Below are 22,495 nucleotides of genomic sequence, written 5' to 3'. Positions count from 1 at the left end.
GAAATGTTTGTCAGAAAGGGGCTATAGAGAGATGAGGTGCATTGTTGGCGAGTGGTAGTGAGTGAATTCATGGACGGACAAGGAAATGGGGCAGTGGGTGCCAAAAAAGACTGCTGCACCGTGCGCGACCAGTGTTAGGGCCAGCCCAACTAGACCCGAAGTTTGGGTCTAATTGCGTCCCTGCTACCAACCGATGGGCGCGGTATAAGGCACTGTACCAAGCAATGTGTCTCAGAGGAGGCAACGGGCCACAGCCATTGCAACAGCAATTTGCGGCATCATTTGACACGTAGGTGCCCTGAAAAGGGACAAAGGGGGTATATCCTCACACCCAGGGCACAAGTTCTAAATAAAGAAGTGGGGGGACGCTCAAAGACAGGAAGTGACGTCACGACAGGAAGTGACGTCACGAAAGGTAAAAACATGGAAGTGGGGGGACGCTCAAAGACATGGAGCGACTTCACGACCGGAAGTGACGTCACGAAAGGTAAAACACATAGACTTCTATTAATGGGGGTGCATTGGGGCTGGTAATTCCTGGCCAAGGCAGCTGCAACGCTCACTTCTTAAGAGTCTTGCGTACTGGCCCAAAGTTTGCCCTCTGTTGCAGAGGTAGCAGTAGCGTGCACTCATCTTCTGTGCATCGTCTGCTGTGAGTAGTCTGATTTTAAAAAGGCTTATGTGAGGTTAGTGACTTTATATTGGGTATGTTTTTACATGCATACACTTTATTCCTCAGCAAGGGCATCTTTGCAGGGGGGACGGCGTCCACCTGGTAAAATAAGTTAAAATAAGTGGGGGGACGCCGTCCACCCGTGTGGTACCCCGACTCGAGCCCTGCTCAAACCTGATCACAAGAGGTAGTCACCGCCTCACAACACATTGAGCAACAATTTAAGGGGAGGCAAAGGACACGCCCATCGCTATAGTTAAAAGAGAGAAGGTACTTCTATCCCGATGGAGTAAGAGAAGGCTTGTTACTTCGCTTTTGTGTATGTGCTGAGTAAATGTTTGTGGACCCCCAGATGAGTGTCCTCCCGAGGGTTCTTGAGGACCATGGTGATTCTTATCATTATTTAGAGTCCTTCATCAGAGTCTTGAAGATAAGCTTCCTAGGTGTGATTGGTAACTAGTCACAATATCGAGAACAAAAATATCGACTGGACAGAATATCGAGTTTTTGATATCGAATGGACAGAAGATCGAATTGCAAAAATATAGTGGTGCAGAATATCGAAATACAGGTAAGAAATATCGAGTTCCACAATATCGAAGTTAGTAATATCGATTTTTCTGTTGTGTTTTAAGTGTTAGAATATGTGTTAGAAGTATGTATTATGTTTGTAATGTATGTTTGAATTTTGTGAAAGTCATGAATTTTATGTTAATTAATTTTTGTGTAATTTAATTCTGTAGCTGGTTGTGGGTTTATAGGGAAATAGGGTGGGAAATAATTTAATTATAATATATATTTTTAGATTTATTTAGAATTAATTAAGTATTATTTAACTTTTTTTAATGTAATTTAATTCTGTAGCGGGTTGTCAGTTTATAGGGGAATAGGGTAGGAAGTAATTTAATTGAAATAAATTAATTAATTTCATTAATTAATGATTTATTATTTAATCATGTATATGGTTAATTAAGTTAATTAATTTATTACTCATTAATTATAGATTGATTAATAATAACTAAGTGGCAAACACGTTAATTGTGTAATATGTTTTAATAATTAGTAATTAATTCGATATTAATTATTAAAAAATAATTTGTAAATATGTTAATTATATTGTTAATTGTAATTTGTTAATTATTTAATTGGTAATTAATGATGTTAATTTATTAATATGTTACACTATTGTAGGTGATGTTTATGGGGAAAATGGTGGGAGGTAAATTAATTTTTACAAAATAATTAACTGTTAATTAATATTAATTATATTTCAGGAGTGGGTATACTAAATTACTCCCCTACGCTATCCAACACTTTCCTTACTGTTGCATTCACTGGAGAAGGAATAGTAATTTTTACCCTCCTGCTATCCAATGCTTTCCCTACTGTTGCACTCTCTGGAGTGGGAATACCAATTTTTACCCTCCCGCTATCCAACGCTTTCCCTACTGTTGCACTCTCTGGAGTTGGAATAGTAATTGTTAACCTCGCGCTATCCAATACTTTCCCCACTGTTGCACTCTCTGGAGTGGGAATAGTAATTGTTACCCACCTGCTTTCCAACACTTTCCCTACTGGTGCACTCACTGGAGTGGGAATAGTAATTGTTACCCTCCCGCTATCCAACAGTTTCCCTACTGTTCCACTCGCTGGAGTGGGAATAGTAATTTTTATTTACCCACTATCCAACATTTTCCCTACTGTACCACTTGTTGGAGTGGAAAGAGAAATTTTATCTTTTACGCTATGCAATTTTATTTGTATTGTTATATTTAATGTAGTGTAAAATAGTATTTGTTTTTAAAATAAATTTTCAAGTTTTAATTGATACATAATTTATCTTTATATTTATATTATAGGTTTATATATATATATATATTTATATATATATATATATATATATATGTGTGTGTGTGTGTGTGTAATTATATTAAAAATTACGGTTTTAACATTTAATTATTAAAAATATGAATTAATTTTTAATATTATTAAGTTAAGAAATATGTAATAAGAAATAAAAATGCATGTTTAGTTTTTTTTACTTACATTTATTATTTATTAATTTTAAGGTTATTTAGGCACTTTCAAGTATGTTTTACTTAATTATAGTTATTTCATTAATTTTACATTACTTTCAAGAGATTTAAAAAAGTCAATATTTTAGCAAACGATATTATTTACTTTGATATCTAGGGGGTCATTAGTATGGCGGGCAGATCGCCACCACCCGTATGGCGGTGGCGATCCGCCCGCCACAAACCACCACCCGCCCTCCATTTACCCCCGCCACATTACCATGGCGGGGGGGGGGGGACCCCGGCGGACGGAACGGTCATCCGCCGGTTTTCTGCCCGGTCGGGTGCTAACATGGTGGCAGTGTCTAGGAGACACCGCCATCCATATTAGGATGTCTGCTGGGTTGTGCCTTTCCGTTGTGGCCCCCTGGGATACAGGGGGGTGGGGGGTGCACATGCGGGGGCATCTATGGTACCCTCCTGCAATTCCATGCACAACATGGCAGGCACCGCGCGGTGCCTGCCATGTTGTGCATTGAAGTGCACAGCATGCCTTCCTGACATTGTGGCGGTTGGTGCTGACTGCACCGCCCGCCACAATGACAGGAATGCAGGATGCGCCCGCCACTGTGGCGGGCGCATCCTAATGTCCCCCACGGGACCCCCGCCCTTATGGCGGGCGGTGCCTTTTTGCGATGGGATGGCGGGCGGACAAAGTCTGCCCATCATCCTAATGACCCCCTTAGTATTCAATATTTTTGTACTTACCTGTTTGTAGATAGGAATTCGATATTCCGGTAGTAGATATTTTGTCAGCGATATTCTGTCAGTGATCCGGCGTGATTATCTGCTTGGGTACTCAACGAAGGGCTTCACGAACATAAAGCTGGGAGGGAGAACATTGAGCTATATTGCATAAACGGTCTATATCCCCGTAGTACTGTTACATGGTTTGCCCCTGTAGTGCATATTACATGGTATGCTCCTGTAGCGCATATTACATGATACTACCCTGTAGTACAAATACATGTTATGTACCTTTGGTAAATATTACATGCTATGTCCCTGTAGTGCATAGCAGAGGTATCTTCCTGCAGTGCATTTTACATGGTATGTCCATTACACAATATGTTCCTGTAGTACAATTACATCCTAAGTCCCTGTAGTACATATTATTTGGAATGTAATTTTAGACCATATTACATGGTATGTCTCTGTAATGCATATTACATGGTTTGCCCCGTAGTTCATATTTCATGGAATTTGCTCGTAGTACATATTACAAGTTATGTCCCTGTAGTACCTTTGCATGGTAAGTCCCTGTAGTGGATATTACATGGTATGTCCTTGCAGTACATATTACATGGTATGTCTCTGTAGTATGAATTACACACGGACTGGGTGGTTTGTCCTCTCTTTTGTAGGTTATCACCCACTAGACCCACAGTAGAATTAACCCACCATAGAACTGTCACAAAGGACCCTACATGGGGCATCAGTGGGGGAGGCCAGGGCTACATGTTATGTTATGTTAATATTTTTGTAAAGCGTGCAAATTTTAACCAGAGTCTTGCTACTGGTGTCAAAACAAGGTAGGCATTTTTTATTAGGCCTTCACGCCATTGCTGCCCACTTTTTGTGTAAAATATGTGCCACACTGCGCCATATTTACAAAGTGACGCATCTAGGCAGATGCATCACTTTGTAAACCCCTGCGCCACATTATACCTGCGCCAGGTATAATGTATGCAGGGTGGGCGTTCCCCCGCAAAAAAGGCTTGTAGTAGGGGCGCAGTGAAATCTATGAGATTTTGCTACGCCACTTTTAGTACGCCACTGGGTTAAATCCTTACGCCTGCTTAATAGCAGGCGTAGGGAGTGAGGCAGGTCCATTCACATGGGGCTTGTCCCATGTGAAAGGACACATTGCTGGAGTTGCGACTGTTTTCAGACACACCCAGCAATGCGCCACTTTTGCGCCTACAGATACATCAGGAATACTGACGTATCTGTAAATCCTTGTGACATGGAGCTCCGTACAGTAAATACAGCGCATCCATGGTGTCGCAAGAAGGTGGCCTGATAAGTATTGCATCGCTGTTTTCACGCAGCTTTGCAGCACTTTTCATAAATGAGGCCGGATGTTTTCAGAACATGGTCAAATAAGCTCTCACTCAGAAAGGGTTTGAGGCTAAAGGACAAATGCAAGGCCTGACACTCACCCCTGGAGCACAAGTGATCCTATAGAGCATTCTGGAAGGTTTCATAGAGGAGATGTCACTGTGGCCCCCTCACCCCATCCAGACGCCATCTTCACACCTGGTGCCTCTGCTCAGTTTCCGATATCCCCGCCCCTCTTGTCTCCACCTCTATCACCCGCGCCGCGTCCTTGTAGACGACTCATGTTTTTGATCTTTATACGGTTGATGTTGCATCTGTTCCTCATGTTGGGCCTGCTTCAGATCAGACTTTTCTGCCTCTGGTTAATTCTTTACTCAGAGGTTCCTTCCACACCGGAAGTACACGAGATGAAAGAACAAGGTGTAACCAGGAACAGATCTGAGGGGAGTCATGTTCTCTGGAGAGCCCTGACCTGGTTTAATTTGTCAACCTCGAGTTGATACAACTGTAATGCTTACTGGAATGGATTGCACTGCAATGTAGGCAGCCACCCACAAGCCTCTCAAGATGGCGGCTGGAACTGCTAACACTGCTGTCAGTCAGATTGAGAACATGTGCAGCTCCCAAGGTTCCCCCATGGGATGAGGGCTCTCGAGGTTACTGGAGCAGCTGTGATACCTGATCTGCCTTTAATATGTGCAAACTGAGGACTTGTCAATGGGAGTTTACTTAACACCTCTATATTAACAGCTATCATCCCTAAGTGGTTCCAGCAGCTGAGCTGAGCAGAAGCTGCTGACTTCACAGCACCAGGAAGCTGTCCCCAGGGACTGACTCAAACTTCACCGCACCAATCACTGAGAGCCTCCTATTGCTGGGAACCCTCCCCAGGGACTGACTGAAACTTCAACGCACCAGTCACTGAGAGGCTCCTGTCTCTGGAGCCGTCACTAGGGATTGACTCAAACTTCACCGCACCAGTCACTGAGAGGCTCCTGTCTCTGGTAGCCATCACTAGGGACTGACTCAAACTTCACAGCACCAGTCACTGAGAGGCTCCTGTCTCTTAGAGCCGTCCCCAGGGACTGACTCAAACTTCACCGCACCAGTCACTGAGAGGCTCCCGTCTCTGGAAGCCGTCCCCAGACACTGACTCAAACTTCACCGCACCAGTCACTGAGAGGCTCCCGTCTCTGGAAGCCGTCCCCAGGGACTGACTCAAACTTCACCGCACCAGTCACTGAGAGGCTCCCGTCTCTGGAAGCCGTCCCTAGGGACTGACTCAAACTTCACTGCACCAGTCACTGAGAGGCTCCTGCCTCTGAGAGCCGTCCCTAGGAACTGACTCAAACTTCACAGCACCAGTCACTGAGGCTCCTGTCTCTTAAAGCGGTCCCCAGAGACTGACTCAAACTTCACCGCACTAGTCACTGAGAGGCTCCTGTCTCTGGAGCCGTCCCCAGGGACTGACTCAAACTTCACCGCACCAGTCACTGAGAGCCTCCTGTCTCTGGAAGCCGTCCCTAGGGACTGACTCAAACTTCACCGCACCAGTCACTGAGGCTCCTGTCTCTTAAAGCCGTCCCTAGGGACTGACTCCAACTTCACTGCACCAGTCACTGAGAGGCTCCTGTCTCTTAAAGCCGTCCCCAGGGACTGACTCAAACTTCACCTCACCAGTCACTGAGGCTCCTGTCTTTGAAAGCCGTCCCCAGACACTGACTCAAACTTCACCGCACCAGTCACTGAGAGGCACCTGTCTCTGTGAGCCGTCCCCAGACACTGACTCAAACTTCACCGCACCAGTCACTGAGAGGCTCCTGTCTCTTAAAGCCATCCCCAGAGACTGACTCAAACTTCACGGCACCAGTCACTGAGAGGCTCCTGTCTCTGGGAGCCGTCACTAGGGACTGACTCAAACTTCACCGCACCAGTCACTGAGAGGCTCCTGTCTCTGTGAGCCGTCCCCAGACACTGACTCAAACTTCACCGCACCAGTCACTGAGAGGCTCCTGTCTCTTAAAGCCGTCCCCAGAGACTGACTCAAACTTCACCGCACCAGTCACAGAGAGGCTCCTGTCTCTGGAAGCCGTCCCCAGAGACTGACTCAAACTTCACCGCACCAGTCACTGAGAGGCTCCTGTCTCTGGAAGCCGTCACTAGCGACGGACTCAAACTTCACCTCACCGGTAATTGACAGCCTTCTATCTCTGAAAGCCGTCCCTAGGAACGGACTCAAACTTCACCGCACCAGTCACTGAGAGGCTCCTGTCTCTGGAAGCCGTCACTAGGGACTGACTCAAACTTCACCGCACCAGTCACTGAGAGGCTCCTGTCTCTGGAAGTCGTCACTACGGACTGACTCAAACTTCACCACACCAGTCACAGAGAAGCTCCTGTCTTTTAAAGCCGTGCCTAGGGACTGACTCAAACTACACCGCACCCGTCACTGAGAGGCTCCTGTCTCTGGGAGCCGTCCCCAGGAACGGACTCAAACTTCACCGCACCAGTCTCTGAGAGGCTCCTGTCTCTTAAAGCCATCACTAGGGACTGACTCAAACTTCACCGCACCAGTCACTGAGAGGCTCCTGTCTCTTAAAGCCGTCCCCAGGGACCAACTCAAACTTCACCGCACTAGTCACCGAGGCTCCTGTCTCTTAAAGCCGTACCCAGGGACTGACTCATACTTCACCAAACCAGTCACTGAGAGACTCCTGTCTCTGGGAGCCGTCCCCAGAGACTGACTCAAACTTCACTGCACCAGTCACTGAGAGGCTCCTGTACCTTAAAGCCGTACCCAGGGACTGACTCAAACTTCACCAGACCAGTCACTGAGAGACTCCTATCGCTGGGAGCCGCCCCCAAGGACTGACTCAAACTTCACCGCACCAGTCACTGAGAGGCTCCTGTCTCTCAAAGCCGTCACTAGGGACTGACTCAAACTTCACCGCACCAGTCACTGAGAGGCTCCTGTCTCTGGGAGCCGTCCCTAGGGACTGACTCAAACTTCACTGCACCAGTCACTGAGAGACTCCTGTCTCTGGAAGCCGTCCCCAGAGACTGACTCAAACTTCACCGCACCAGTCACCGAGAGGCTCCTGTCTCTTAAAGCTGTCCCCAGGGACTGACTCAAACTTCACAGCACCAGTCACTGAGAGGCTCCTGTCTCTGGAAGCCGTCCCTAGAGACTGACTCAAACTTCACCGCACCAGTCACTGAGAGGCTCCTGTCTCTTAAAGCCGTCCCTAGAGACTGACTCAAACTTCACCGCACCAGTCACTGAGAGGCTCCTGTCTCTGGAAGCCGTCACTAGGGACTGACTCAAACTTCACCGCACCCGTCACTGAGAGGCTCCTGTTTCTGGGAGCCGTCCCCAGGAACGGACTCAAACTTCACCGCACCAGTCTCTGAGAGGCTCCTGTCTCTTAAAGCCGTCCCCAGGGACTGACTCAAACTTCACCGCACCAGTCACTGAGAGGCTCCTGTCTCTTAAAGGCATCCCTAGGGACTGACTCAAACTTCACCAAACCAGTCACTGAGAGACTCCTATCGCTGGGAGCCGCCCCCAAGGACTGACTCAAACTTCACCGCACCAGTCACTGAGAGGCTCCTGTCTCTTAAAGCCGTCACTAGGGACTGACTCAAACTTCACCGCACCAATCACTGAGAGGATCCTGTCTCTGGGAGCCGTCCCCAGGGACTGACTCAAACTTCACTGCACCAGTCACTGAGAGGCTCCTGTCTCTTAAAGCCGTCCCTAGGGACTGACTCAAACTTCACTGCACGAGTCACTGAGAGCCTCCTGTCTCTGGAAGCCGTCCCTAGGGACTGACTCAAACTTCACTGCACCAGTCACTGAGAGGCTCCTGTCCCTTAAAGCCGTACCCAGGGACTGACTCAAACTTCACCAAACCAGTCACTGAGCCTCCTGTCTCTGGGAGCCGTCCCCAGAGACTGACTCAAACTTCACCGCACCAGTCACTGAGAGGCTCCTGTCTCTGGAAACCCTCCCCAAGGACTAACTCAAACTTCACCGAACCAGTCACTGAGAGGCTCCTGTCTCTTAAAGCTGTCCCCAGAGACTGACTCAAACTTCACCGCACCATTCACTGAGAGGCTCCTGTCTCTTAAAGCCGTCCCTAGAGACTGACTCAAACTTCACCGCACCAGTCACTGAGAGGCTCCTGTCTCTGGGGGCCGTCCCTAGGGACTGACTCAAACTTCACTGCACCAGTCACTGAGGCTCCTGTCTCCTAAAGCCGTCCCTAGGGACTGACTCAAACTTCACCGCACCAGTCACTGAGAGGCTCCTGTCTCTTAAAGCCGCCCCCAGAGACTGACTCAAACTTCACCGCACCAGTCACTGAGAGGCTCCTGTCTCTTAAAGCCGCCCCCAGAGACTGACTCAAACTTCACCGCACCAGTCACTGAGAGGCACCTGTCTCTTAAAGCCGTCCCTAGAGACTGACTCAAACTTCACTGCACCAGTCACTGAGAGGCTCCTGTCTCTGGCAGCCGTCCCTAGAGACTGACTCCAACTTCAACGCACCAGTCACTGAGAGGCTCCTGTCTCTGGGAGTCGTCCCTAGGGACTGACTCAAACTTCACCGCACCAGTCACTGAGAGGCTCCTGTCTCTGGAAGCCATCCCTAGGGACTGACTCAAACTTCACCTCACCAGTCACTGTGAGGCTCCTGTGTCTTAAAGCCGTCCCCAGAGACTGACTCAAACTTCACTGCACCAGTCACTGAGAGGCTCCTGTCTGTTAAAGCCGTCCCTAGGGACTGACTCAAACTTCACTGCACGAGTCACCGAGAGGCTCCTGTCTCTGGAAGCCGTCCCTAGGGACTGACTCAAACTTCACTGCACCAGTCACTGAGGCTCCTGTCTCTGGAAGCCGTCGCTAGGGACTGACTCAAACTTCACTGCACCAGTCACTGAGAGGCTCCTGTCTCTGGGAGCCGTGACTAGGGACTGACTCAAACTTCACCGCACCAGTCACTGAGAGGCTCCTGTCTGTTAAAGCCGTCCCTAGGGACTGACTCAAACTTCACCGCACCAGTCACTGAGAGGTTCCTGTCTCTTAAAGCCGTCCCCAGAGACTGACTCAAACTTCACCGCACCAGTCACTGAGAGGCTCCTGTCTCTAGGAACTGACTTAAACTTCACCACACCAATCACTGAGAAGCTCCTGTCTCTGGAGCCGTCCCCAGAGACTGACTCAAACTTCTCCGCACCAGTCACTGAGAAGCTCCTGTCTCTTAAAGCCGTCCCCAGGGACTGACTCAAACTTCACCGCACCAGTCACTGAGAGGCTCCTGTCTCTTAAAGCCGTCCCCATGGACTGACTCAAACTTCACCAAACCAGTCACTGAGAGGCTCCTGTCTCTTAAAGCCGTCCCTAGAGACTGACTCAAACTTCACCGCACCAGTCACTGAGAGGCTCCTGTCTCTTAAAGCCGTCCCTAGGGACTGACTCAAACTTCACCGCACCAGTCACTGAGAGGCTCCTGTCTCTTAAAGCCTCCCCCAGAGACTGACTCAAACTTCACCGCACCAGTCACTGAGAGGCACCTGTCTCTTAAAGCCGTCCCTAGAGACTGACTCAAACTTCACTGCACCAGTCACTGAGAAGCTCCTGTCTCTGGCAGCTGTCCCTAGGGACTGACTCAAACTTCACCGCACCAGTCACTGAGAGGCTCCTGTCTCTTAAAGCCGCCCCCAGAGACTGACTCAAACTTCACCGCACCAGTCACTGAGAGGCACCTGTCTCTTAAAGCCGTCCCTAGAGACTGACTCAAACTTCACTGCACCAGTCACTGAGAAGCTCCTGTCTCTGGCAGCTGTCCCTAGGGACTGACTCAAACTTCACCGCACCAGTCACTGAGAGGCTCCTGTCTCTTAAAGCCGTCCCCAGAGACTGACTCAAACTTCACTGCACCAGTCACTGAGAGGTTCCTGTCTGTTAAAGCCGTCCCTAGGGACTGACTCAAACTTCACCGCACCAGTCACTGAGAGGCTTCTGTCTCTTAAAGCCGTCCCCAGGGACTGACTCAAACTTCACCGCACCCGTCACTGAGGCTCCTGTCTCTTAAAGCCGTACCCAGGGACTGACTCAAACTTCACCAAACCAGTCACTGAGAGACTCCTGTCTCTGGGAGCCGTCCCCAGAGACTGACTCAAACTTCACTGCACCAGTCACTGAGAGGCTCCTGTCCCTTAAAGCCGTCACTAGGGACTGACTCAAACTTCACCGCACCAGTCACTGAGAGGCTCCTGTCTCCTAAAGCCATCCCTAGGGACTGACTCAAACTTCACCGCACCAGTCACCGAGGCTCCTGTCTCTTAAAGCCGTACCCAGGGACTGACTCATACTTCACCAAACCAGTCACTGAGAGACTCCTGTCTCCGGGGGCCGTCCCCAGAGACTGACTCAAACTTCACTGCACCAGTCACTGAGAGGCTCCTGTACCTTAAAGCCGTACCCAGGGACTGACTCAAACTTCACCAAACCAGTCACTGAGAGACTCCTATCGCTGGGAGCCGCCCCCAAGGACTGACTCAAACTTCACCTCACCGGTAATTGACAGCCTTCTATCTCTGAAAGCCGTCCTAGGAACTGACTCAAACTTCACCGCACCAGTCACTGAGAGGCTCCTGTCTCTGGAAGCCGTCACTAGGGACTGACTCAAACTTCACCGCACCAGTCACTGAGAGGCTCCTGTCTCTGGAAGCCGTCACTAGGGACTGACTCAAACTTCACCACACCAGTCACAGAGAAGCTCCTGTCTTTTAAAGCCGTCCCTAGGGGCTGACTCAAACTACACCGCACCCGTCACTGAGAGGCTCCTGTCTCTGGGAGCCGTCCCCAGGAACGGACTCAAACTTCACCGCACCAGTCTCTGAGAGGCTCCTGTCTCTTAAAGCCATCACTAGGGACTGACTCAAACTTCACCGCACCAGTCACTGAGAGGCTCCTGTCTCTTAAAGCCGTCCCCAGGGACTAACTCAAACTTCACCGCACTAGTCACTGAGGCTCCTGTCTCTTAAAGCCGTACCCAGGGACTGACTCATACTTCACCAAACCAGTCACTGAGAGACTCCTGTACCTTAAAGCCGTACCCAGGGACTGACTCAAACTTCACTGCACCAGTCACTGAGAGGCTCCTGTACCTTAAAGCCGTACCCAGGGACTGACTCAAACTTCACCAAACCAGTCACTGAGAGACTCCTATCGCTGGGAGCCGCCCCCAAGGACTGACTCAAACTTCACCGCACCAGTCACTGAGAGGCTCCTGTCTCTCAAAGCCGTCACTAGGGACTGACTCAAACTTCACCGCACCAGTCACTGAGAGGCTCCTGTCTCTGGGAGCCGTCCCTAGGGACTGACTCAAACTTCACTGCACCAGTCACTGAGAGGCTCCTGTCTCTTAAAGCCGTCCCCAGGGACTGACTCAAACTTCACCGCACCAGTCACTGAGAGCCTCCTGTCTCTGAAAGCCGTCCCTAGGGACTGACTCAAACTTCACTGCACCAGTCACTGAGAGACTCCTGTCTCTGGAAGCCGTCCCCAGAGACTGACTCAAACTTCACCGCACGAGTCACCGAGAGGCTCCTGTCTCTTAAAGCTGTCCCCAGGGACTGACTCAAACTTCACAGCACCAGTCACTGAGAGGCTCCTGTCTCTGGAAGCCGTCCCTAGAGACTGACTCAAACTTCACCGCACCAGTCACTGAGAGGCTCCTGTCTCTTAAAGCCGTCCCTAGAGACTGACTCAAACTTCACCGCACCAGTCACTGAGAGGCTCCTGTCTCTGGAAGCCGTCCCTAGAGACTGACTCAAACTTCACCGCACCAGTCTCTGAGAGGCTCCTGTCTCTTAAAGCCGTCCCCAGGGACTGACTCAAACTTCACCGCACCAGTCACTGAGAGGCTCCTGTCTCTTAAAGGCATCCCTAAGGACTGACTCAAACTTCACCAAACCAGTCACTGAGAGACTCCTATCGCTGGGAGCCGCCCCCAAGGACTGACTCAAACTTCACCGCACCAGTCACTGAGAGGCTCCTGTCTCTTAAAGCCGTCACTAGGGACTGACTCAAACTTCACCGCACCAATCACTGAGAGGCTCCTGTCTCTGGGAGCCGTCCCCAGGGACTGACTCAAACTTCACCGCACCAGTCACTGAGAGGCTCCTGTCTCTGGGGGCCGTCCCTAGGGACTGACTCAAACTTCACTGCACCAGTCACTGAGGCTCCTGTCTCCTAAAGCCATCCCCAGAGACTGACTCAAACTTCACCGCACCAGTCACTGAGAGGCTCCTGTCTCTGGGAGCCGTCCCCAGGGACTGACTCAAACTTCACTGCACCAGTCACTGAGAGGCTCCTGTCTCTTAAAGCCGTCCCTAGGGACTGACTCAAACTTCACTGCACGAGTCACTGAGAGCCTCCTGTCTCTGGAAGCCGTCCCTAGGGACTGACTCAAACTTCACTGCACCAGTCACTGAGAGGCTCCTGTCCCTTAAAGCCGTACCCAGGGACTAACTCAAACTTCACCAAACCAGTCACTGAGAGGCTCCTGTCTCTGGGAGCCGTCCCCAAAGACTGACTCAAACTTCACCGCACCAGTCACTGAGAGGCTCCTGTCTCTGGAAACCCTCCCCAAGGACTAACTCAAACTTCACCGAACCAGTCACTGAGAGGCTCCTGTCTCTTAAAGCTGTCCCCAGAGACTGACTCAAACTTCACCGCACCAGTCACTGAGAGGCTCCTGTCTCTTAAAGCTGTCCCTAGAGACTGACTCAAACTTCACCGCACCAGTCACTGAGAGGCTCCTGTCTCTGGGGGCCGTCCCTAGGGACTGACTCAAACTTCACTGCACCAGTCACTGAGGCTCCTGTCTCCTAAAGCCGTCCCTAGGGACTGACTCAAACTTCACCGCACCAGTCACTGAGAGGCTCCTGTCTCTTAAAGCCGCCCCCAGAGACTGACTCAAACTTCACCGCACGAGTCACTGAGAGGCTCCTGTCTCTTAAAGCCGCCCCCAGAGACTGACTCAAACTGCACCGCACCAGTCACTGAGAGGCACCTGTCTCTTAAAGCAGTCCCTAGAGACTGACTCAAACTTCACTGCACCAGTCACTGAGAGGCTCCTGTCTCTGGCAGCCGTCCCTAGAGACTGACTCCAACTTCAACGCACCAGTCACTGAGAGGCTCCTGTCTCTGGGAGTCGTCCCTAGGGACTGACTCAAACTTCACCGCACCAGTCACTGAGAGGCTCCTATCTCTGGAAGCCATCCCTAGGGACTGACTCAAACTTCACCTCACCAGTCACTGTGAGGCTCCTGTGTCTTAAAGCCGTCCCCAGAGACTGACTCAAACTTCACTGCACCAGTCACTGAGAGGCTCCTGTCTGTTAAAGCCGTCCCTAGGGACTGACTCAAACTTCACTGCACGAGTCACCGAGAGGCTCCTGTCTCTGGAAGCCGTCCCTAGGGACTGACTCAAACTTCACTGCACCAGTCACTGAGGCTCCTGTCTCTGGAAGCCGTCGCTAGGGACTGACTCAAACTTCACATCACCAGTCACTGTGAGGCTCCTGTGTCTTAAAGCCGTCCCCAGAGACTGACTCAAACTTCACTGCACCAGTCACTGAGAGGCTCCTGTCTGTTAAAGCCGTCCCTAGGGACTGACTCAAACTTCACTGCACGAGTCACCGAGAGGCTCCTGTCTCTGGAAGCCGTCCCTAGAGACTGACTCAAACTTCACCGCACCAGTCACTGAGAGGCTCCTGTCTCTTAAAGCCGTCACTAGGGACTGACTCAAACTTCACCGCACCAATCACTGAGAGGCTCCTGTCTCTGGGAGCCGTCCCCAGGGACTGACTCAAACTTCACCGCACCAGTCACTGAGAGGCTCCTGTCTCTGGGGGCCGTCCCTAGGGACTGACTCAAACTTCACTGCACCAGTCACTGAGGCTCCTGTCTCCTAAAGCCATCCCCAGAGACTGACTCAAACTTCACCGCACCAGTCACTGAGAGGCTCCTGTCTCTGGGAGCCGTCCCCAGGGACTGACTCAAACTTCACTGCACCAGTCACTGAGAGGCTCCTGTCTCTTAAAGCCGTCCCTAGGGACTGACTCAAACTTCACTGCACGAGTCACTGAGAGCCTCCTGTCTCTGGAAGCCGTCCCTAGGGACTGACTCAAACTTCACTGCACCAGTCACTGAGAGGCTCCTGTCCCTTAAAGCCGTACCCAGGGACTAACTCAAACTTCACCAAACCAGTCACTGAGAGGCTCCTGTCTCTGGGAGCCGTCCCCAGAGACTGACTCAAACTTCACCGCACCAGTCACTGAGAGGCTCCTGTCTCTGGAAACCCTCCCCAAGGACTAACTCAAACTTCACCGAACCAGTCACTGAGAGGCTCCTGTCTCTTAAAGCTGTCCCCAGAGACTGACTCAAACTTCACCGCACCAGTCACTGAGAGGCTCCTGTCTCTTAAAGCTGTCCCTAGAGACTGACTCAAACTTCACCGCACCAGTCACTGAGAGGCTCCTGTCTCTGGGGGCCGTCCCTAGGGACTGACTCAAACTTCACTGCACCAGTCACTGAGGCTCCTGTCTCCTAAAGCCGTCCCTAGGGACTGACTCAAACTTCACCGCACCAGTCACTGAGAGGCTCCTGTCTCTTAAAGCCGCCCCCAGAGACTGACTCAAACTTCACCGCACGAGTCACTGAGAGGCTCCTGTCTCTTAAAGCCGCCCCCAGAGACTGACTCAAACTGCACCGCACCAGTCACTGAGAGGCACCTGTCTCTTAAAGCAGTCCCTAGAGACTGACTCAAACTTCACTGCACCAGTCACTGAGAGGCTCCTGTCTCTGGCAGCCGTCCCTAGAGACTGACTCCAACTTCAACGCACCAGTCACTGAGAGGCTCCTGTCTCTGGGAGTCGTCCCTAGGGACTGACTCAAACTTCACCGCACCAGTCACTGAGAGGCTCCTATCTCTGGAAGCCATCCCTAGGGACTGACTCAAACTTCACCTCACCAGTCACTGTGAGGCTCCTGTGTCTTAAAGCCGTCCCCAGAGACTGACTCAAACTTCACTGCACCAGTCACTGAGAGGCTCCTGTCTGTTAAAGCCGTCCCTAGGGACTGACTCAAACTTCACTGCACGAGTCACCGAGAGGCTCCTGTCTCTGGAAGCCGTCCCTAGGGACTGACTCAAACTTCACTGCACCAGTCACTGAGGCTCCTGTCTCTGGAAGCCGTCGCTAGGGACTGACTCAAACTTCACATCACCAGTCACTGAGAGGCTCCTGTCTCTGGGAGCCGTGACTAGGGACTGACTCAAACTTCACCGCACCAGTCACTGAGAGGCTCCTGTCTGTTAAAGCCGTCCCTAGGGACTGACTCAAACTTCACCGCACCAGTCACTGAGAGGTTCCTGTCTCTTAAAGCCGTCCCCAGAGACTGACTCAAACTTCACCGCACCAGTCACTGAGAGGCTCCTGTCTCTAGGGGCCGTCCCTAGGAACTGACTTAAACTTCACCACACCAATCACTGAGAAGCTCCTGTCTCTGGAGCCGTCCCCAGAGACTGACTCAAACTTCACCGCACCAGTCACTGAGAGGCTCCTGTCTCTTAAAGCCGTCCCCAGGGACTGACTCAAACTTCACCGCACCAGTCACTGAGAGGCTCCTGTCTCTTAAAGCTGTCCCCATGGACTGACTCAAACTTCACCAAACCAGTCACTGAGAGGCTCCTGTCTCTTAAAGCCGTCCCTAGAGACTGACTCAAACTTCACCGCACCAGTCACTGAGAGGCTCCTGTCTCTTAAAGCCGTCCCTAGGGACTGACTCAAACTTCACCGCACCAGTCACTGAGAGGCTCCTGTCTCTTAAAGCCGCCCCCAGAGACTGACTCAAACTTCACTGCACCAGTCACTGAGAAGCTCCTGTCTCTGGCAGCTGTCCCTAGGGACTGACTCAAACTTCACCGCACCAGTCACTGAGAGGCTCCCGTCTCTTAAAGCCGTCCCCAGAGACTGACTCAAACTTCACTGCACCAGTCACTGAGAGGTTCCTGCCTGTTAAAGCCGTCCCTAGGGACTGACTCAAACTTCACCGCACCAGTCACTGAGAGGCTCCTGTCTCTTAAAGCCGTCCCCAGGGACTGACTCAAACTTCACCGCACCCGTCACTGAGGCTCCTGTCTCTTAAAGCCGTACCCAGGGACTGACTCAAACTTCACCAAACCAGTCACTGAGAGACTCCTGTCTCTGGGAGCCATCCCCAGAGACTGACTCAAACTTCACTGCACCAGTCACTGAGAGGCTCCTGTCCCTTAAAGCCGTCACTAGGGACTGACTCAAACTTCACCGCACCAATCACTGAGAGGCTCCTGTCTCTGGGAGCCGTCCCCAGGGACTGACTCAAACTTCACTGCACCAGTCACTGAGAGGCTTCTGTCTCTTAAAGCCGTCCCTAGGGACTGACTCAAACTTCACTGCACGAGTCACTGAGAGCCTCCTGTCTCTGGAAGCCGTCCCTAGGGACTGACTCAAACTTCACTGCACCAGTCACTGAGAGGCACCTGTCTCTGGGAGCCGTCACTAGGGACTGACTCAAACTTCACTGCACCAGTCACTGAGAGGACCCTGTCTCTGGGAGCCGCCCCCAGAGACTGACTCAAACTTCACCGCACCAGTCACTGAGAGGCTCCTGTCTCTTAAAGCCGTCCCTAGAGACTGACTCAAACTTCACCGCACCAGTCACTGAGAGGCTCCTGTCTCTGGGGGCCGTCCCTAGGGACTGACTCAAACTTCACTGCACCAGTCACTGAGGCTCCTGTCTCCTAAAGCCGTCCCCAGAGACTGACTCAAACTTCACCGCACCAGTCACTGAGAGACTCCTGTCTCTGGGAGCCGTCACTAGGGACTGACTCAAACTTCACTGCACCAGTCACTGAGAGGACCCTGTCTCTGGGAGCCGCCCCCAGAGACTGACTCAAACTTCACCGCACCAGTCACTGAGAGGCTCCTGTCTCTTAAAGCCGTCCCTAGAGACTGACTCAAACTTCACCGCACCAGTCACTGAGAGGCTCCTGTCTCTGGGGGCCGTCCCTAGGGACTGACTCAAACTTCACTGCACCAGTCACTGAGGCTCCTGTCTCCTAAAGCCGTCCCTAGGGACTGACTCAAACTTCACCGCACCAGTCACTGAGAGGCTCCTGTCTCTTAAAGCCGCCCCCAGAGACTGACTCAAACTTCACCGCACCAGTCACTGAGAGGCACCTGTCTCTTTAAGCCGTCCCTAGAGACTGACTCAAACTTCACTGCACCAGTCACTGAGAGGCTCCTGTCTCTGGCAGCCGTCCCTAGAGACTGACTCCAACTTCAACGCACCAGTCACTGAGAGGCTCCTGTCTCTGGGAGTCGTCCCTAGGGACTGACTCAAACTTCACTGCACCAGTCACTGAGAGGCTCCTGTCTCTGGAAGCCGCCCCCAGGGAATGACTCAAACTTCACTGCACCAGTCACTGAGAGGCTCCTGTCTGTTAAAGAGTCCCTAGGGACTGACTCAAACTTCACTGCACGAGTCACCGAGAGGCTCCTGTCTCTGGAAGCCGTCCCTAGGGACTGACTCAAACTTCACTGCACCAGTCACTGAGGCTCCTGTCTCTGGAAGCCGTCGCTAGGGACTGACTCAAACTTCACATCACCAGTCACTGAGAGGCTCCTGTCTCTGGGAGCCGTGACTAGGGACTGACTCAAACTTCACCGCACCAGTCACTGAGAGGCTCCTGTCTGTTAAAGCCATCCCTAGGGACTGACTCAAACTTCACCGCACCACTCACTGAGAGGTTCCTGTCTCTTAAAGCCGTCCCCAGAGACTGACTCAAACTTCACCGCACCAGTCACTGAGAGGCTCCTGTCTCTGGGGGCCGTCCCTAGGAACTGACTCAAACTTCACCGCACCAGTCACTGAGGCTCCTGTCTCTTAAAGCCGTCCCTAGGGACTGACTCAAACTTTACCAAACCAGTCACTGATAGCCTCCTGTCTCTGGGAGTCGTCCCCAGAGACTGACTCAAACTTCACCGCACCAGTCACTGAGAAGCTCCTGTCTCTGGAGCCGTCCCCAGAGACTGACTCAAACTTCACCACACCAATCACTGAGAAGCTCCTGTCTCTGGAGCCGTCCCCAGAGACTGACTCAAACTTCACCGCACCAGTCACTGAGAGACTCCTGTCTCTGGAGCCGTCCCCAGAGACTTACTCAAACTTCACCACACCAATCACTGAGAAGCTCCTGTCTCTGGAGCCGTCCACAGAGACTGACTCAAACTTCACCGCACCAGTCACTGAGAGCCTCCTGTCTTTGGGAGCTGTCCCAGGGACTCACTCAAACTTCACCGCACCAGTCACTGAGAGGCTCCTGTCTCTTAAAGCCGTCCCTAGGGACTGACTCAAACTTCACCGCACCAGTCACTGAGAGCCTCCTGTCTTTGGGAGCTGTCCCAGGGACTCACTCAAACTTCACCGCACCAGTCACTGAGAGGCTCCTGTCTCTTAAAGCCGTCCCTAGGGACTGACTCAAACTTCACCGCACCAGTCACTGAGAGGCTCCTGTCTCTTAAAGCCGTCCCTAGGGACTGACTCAAACTTCACCGCACCAGTCACTGAGAGGCACCTGTCTCTTAAAGCCGTCCCTAGAGACTGACTCAAACTTCACTGCACCAGTCACTGAGAGGCTCCTGTCTCTGGCAGCCGTCCCTAGAGACTGACTCAAACTTCACTGCACCAGTCACTGAGAAGCTCCTGTCTCTGGCAGCCGTCCCTAGGGACTGACTCAAACTTCACCGCACCAGTCACTGAGAGGCTCCTGTCTCTGGAAGCCATCCCTAGGTACTGACTCAAACTTCACCGCACCAGTCACTGAGAGGCTCCTGTCTCTTAAAGCCGTCCCCAGAGACTGACTCAAACTTCACTGCACCAGTCACTGAGAGGTTCCTGTCTGTTAAAGCCGTCCCTAGGGACTGACTCAAACTTCATCGCACCAGTCACTGAGAGGCTCCTGTGTGTTAAAGCCGTCCCTAGGGACTGACTCAAACTTCACCGCACCAGTCACTGAGGCTCCTGTCTCTTAAAGCCGTACCGAGGGACTGACTCAAACTTCACCAAACCAGTCACTGAGAGACTCCTGTCTCTGGGAGCCGTCCCCAGAGACTGACTCAAACTTCACTGCACCAGTCACTGAGAGGCTCCTGTCCCTTAAAGCCGTACCCAGGGACTGACTCAAACTTCACCAAACCAGTCACTGAGAGACTCCTATCGCTGGGAGCCGCCCCCAAGGACTGACGCAAACTTCACCGCACCAGTCACTGAGAGGCTTCTGTCTCTTAAAGCCGTCACTAGGGACTGACTCAAACTTCACCGCACCAATCACTGAGAGGCTCCTGTCTCTGGGAGCCGTCCCCAGGGACTGACTCAAAATTCACTGCACCAGTCACTGAGAGGCTTCTGTCTCTTAAAGCCGTCCCTAGGGACTGACTCAAACTTCACTGCACGAGTCACTGAGAGCCTCCTGTCTCTGGAAGCCGTCCCTAGGGACTGACTCAAACTTCACCGCACCAGTCACTGAGAGGCACCTGTCTCTTAAAGCCATCCCCAGAGACTGACGCAAACTTCACCTCACCAGTCACTGAGAGGCGCCTGTCTCTTAAAGCCGTCACTAGGGACTGACTCAAACTTCACCGCACCAGTCACTGAGAGGCTCCTGTCTCTGAGAGCCGTCCCCATGGACTGACTCAAACTTCACCGCACCAGTCACTGAGAGGCTCCTGTCTCTGGGAGCCGTCCCCAGAGACTGACTCAAACTTCACCGCACCAGTCACTGAGAGCCTCCTGTCTCTGGGAGCCATCCCCAAGGACTGACTCAAGCTTCACTGCACCAGTCTTTGTGAGGCTCCTGTCTCTTAAAGCCGTCCCCAGAGACTGACTCAAACTTCACTGCACCAGTCACTGAGAGGTTCCTGTCTGTTAAAGCCGTCCCTAGGGACTGACTCAAACTTCATCGCACCAGTCACTGAGAGGCTCCTGTGTGTTAAAGCCGTCCCTAGGGACTGACTCAAACTTCACCGCACCAGTCACTGAGGCTCCTGTCTCTTAAAGCCGTACCGAGGGACTGACTCAAACTTCACCAAACCAGTCACTGAGAGACTCCTGTCTCTGGGAGCCGTCCCCAGAGACTGACTCAAACTTCACTGCACCAGTCACTGAGAGGCTCCTGTCCCTTAAAGCCGTACCCAGGGACTGACTCAAACTTCACCAAACCAGTCACTGAGAGACTCCTATCGCTGGGAGCCGCCCCCAAGGACTGACGCAAACTTCACCGCACCAGTCACTGAGAGGCTCCTGTCTCTTAAAGCCGTCACTAGGGACTGACTCAAACTTCACCGCACCAATCACTGAGAGGCTCCTGTCTCTGGGAGCCGTCCCCAGGGACTGACTCAAAATTCACTGCACCAGTCACTGAGAGGCTTCTGTCTCTTAAAGCCGTCCCTAGGGACTGACTCAAACTTCACTGCACGAGTCACTGAGAGCCTCCTGTCTCTGGAAGCCGTCCCTAGGGACTGACTCAAACTTCACCGCACCAGTCACTGAGAGGCACCTGTCTCTTAAAGCCATCCCCAGAGACTGACGCAAACTTCACCTCACCAGTCACTGAGAGGCGCCTGTCTCTTAAAGCCGTCACTAGGGACTGACTCAAACTTCACCGCACCAGTCACTGAGAGGCTCCTGTCTCTGAGAGCCGTCCCCATGGACTGACTCAAACTTCACCGCACCAGTCACTGAGAGGCTCCTGTCTCTGGGAGCCGTCCCCAGAGACTGACTCAAACTTCACCGCACCAGTCACTGAGAGCCTCCTGTCTCTGGGAGCCATCCCCAAGGACTGACTCAAGCTTCACTGCACCAGTCTTTGTGAGGCTCCTGTCTCTTAAAGCCGTCCCCAGAGACTGACTCAAACTTCACCGCACCAGTCACTGAGAGGCTCCTGTCTCTTAAAGCCGTCCCCAGAGACTGACTCAAACTTCACTGCACCAGTCACTGAGAGGCTCCTGTCTCTTAAAGCCGTCCCCAGAGACTGACTCAAACTTCACCGCACCAGTCACTGAGCCTCCTATCTCTGGGAGCTGTCACTAGGGACTGACTCAAACTTCACTGCACCAGTCACTGAGGCTCCTGTCTCTGGGAGCTGTCACTAGGGACTGACTCAAACTTCACTGCACCAGTCACTGAGGCTCCTGTCTCAGGGAGCTGTCACTAGGGACTGACTCAAACTTCACTGCACCAGTCACTGAGAGGCTCCTGTCTCTGGGAGCCGTCCCTACGGACTGACTCAAACTTCACTGCACCAGTCACTGAGCCTCCAATCTCTGGGAGCCGTCACTAGGGACTGACTCAAACTTCACCGCACCAGTCACTGAGAGGTTCCTGTCACTTAAAGCCGTCCCCATGGACTGACTCAAACTTCACCGCACCAGTCACTGAGGCTCCCGTCTCTGGGAGCCGTCACTAGGGATTGACTCAAACTTCACTGCACCAGTCACTGAGGCTCCTGTCTCTTAAAGCCGTCCCCAGGGACTGACTCAAACGTCACCGCACCAGTCACTGAGAGGCTCCTGTC

Source organism: Lissotriton helveticus, chromosome 9, assembly GCF_964261635.1.
Source record: "Lissotriton helveticus chromosome 9, aLisHel1.1, whole genome shotgun sequence".
NCBI classification, from domain to species: domain Eukaryota; kingdom Metazoa; phylum Chordata; class Amphibia; order Caudata; family Salamandridae; genus Lissotriton; species Lissotriton helveticus.
This window is presented reverse-complemented; position numbering follows the sequence as displayed.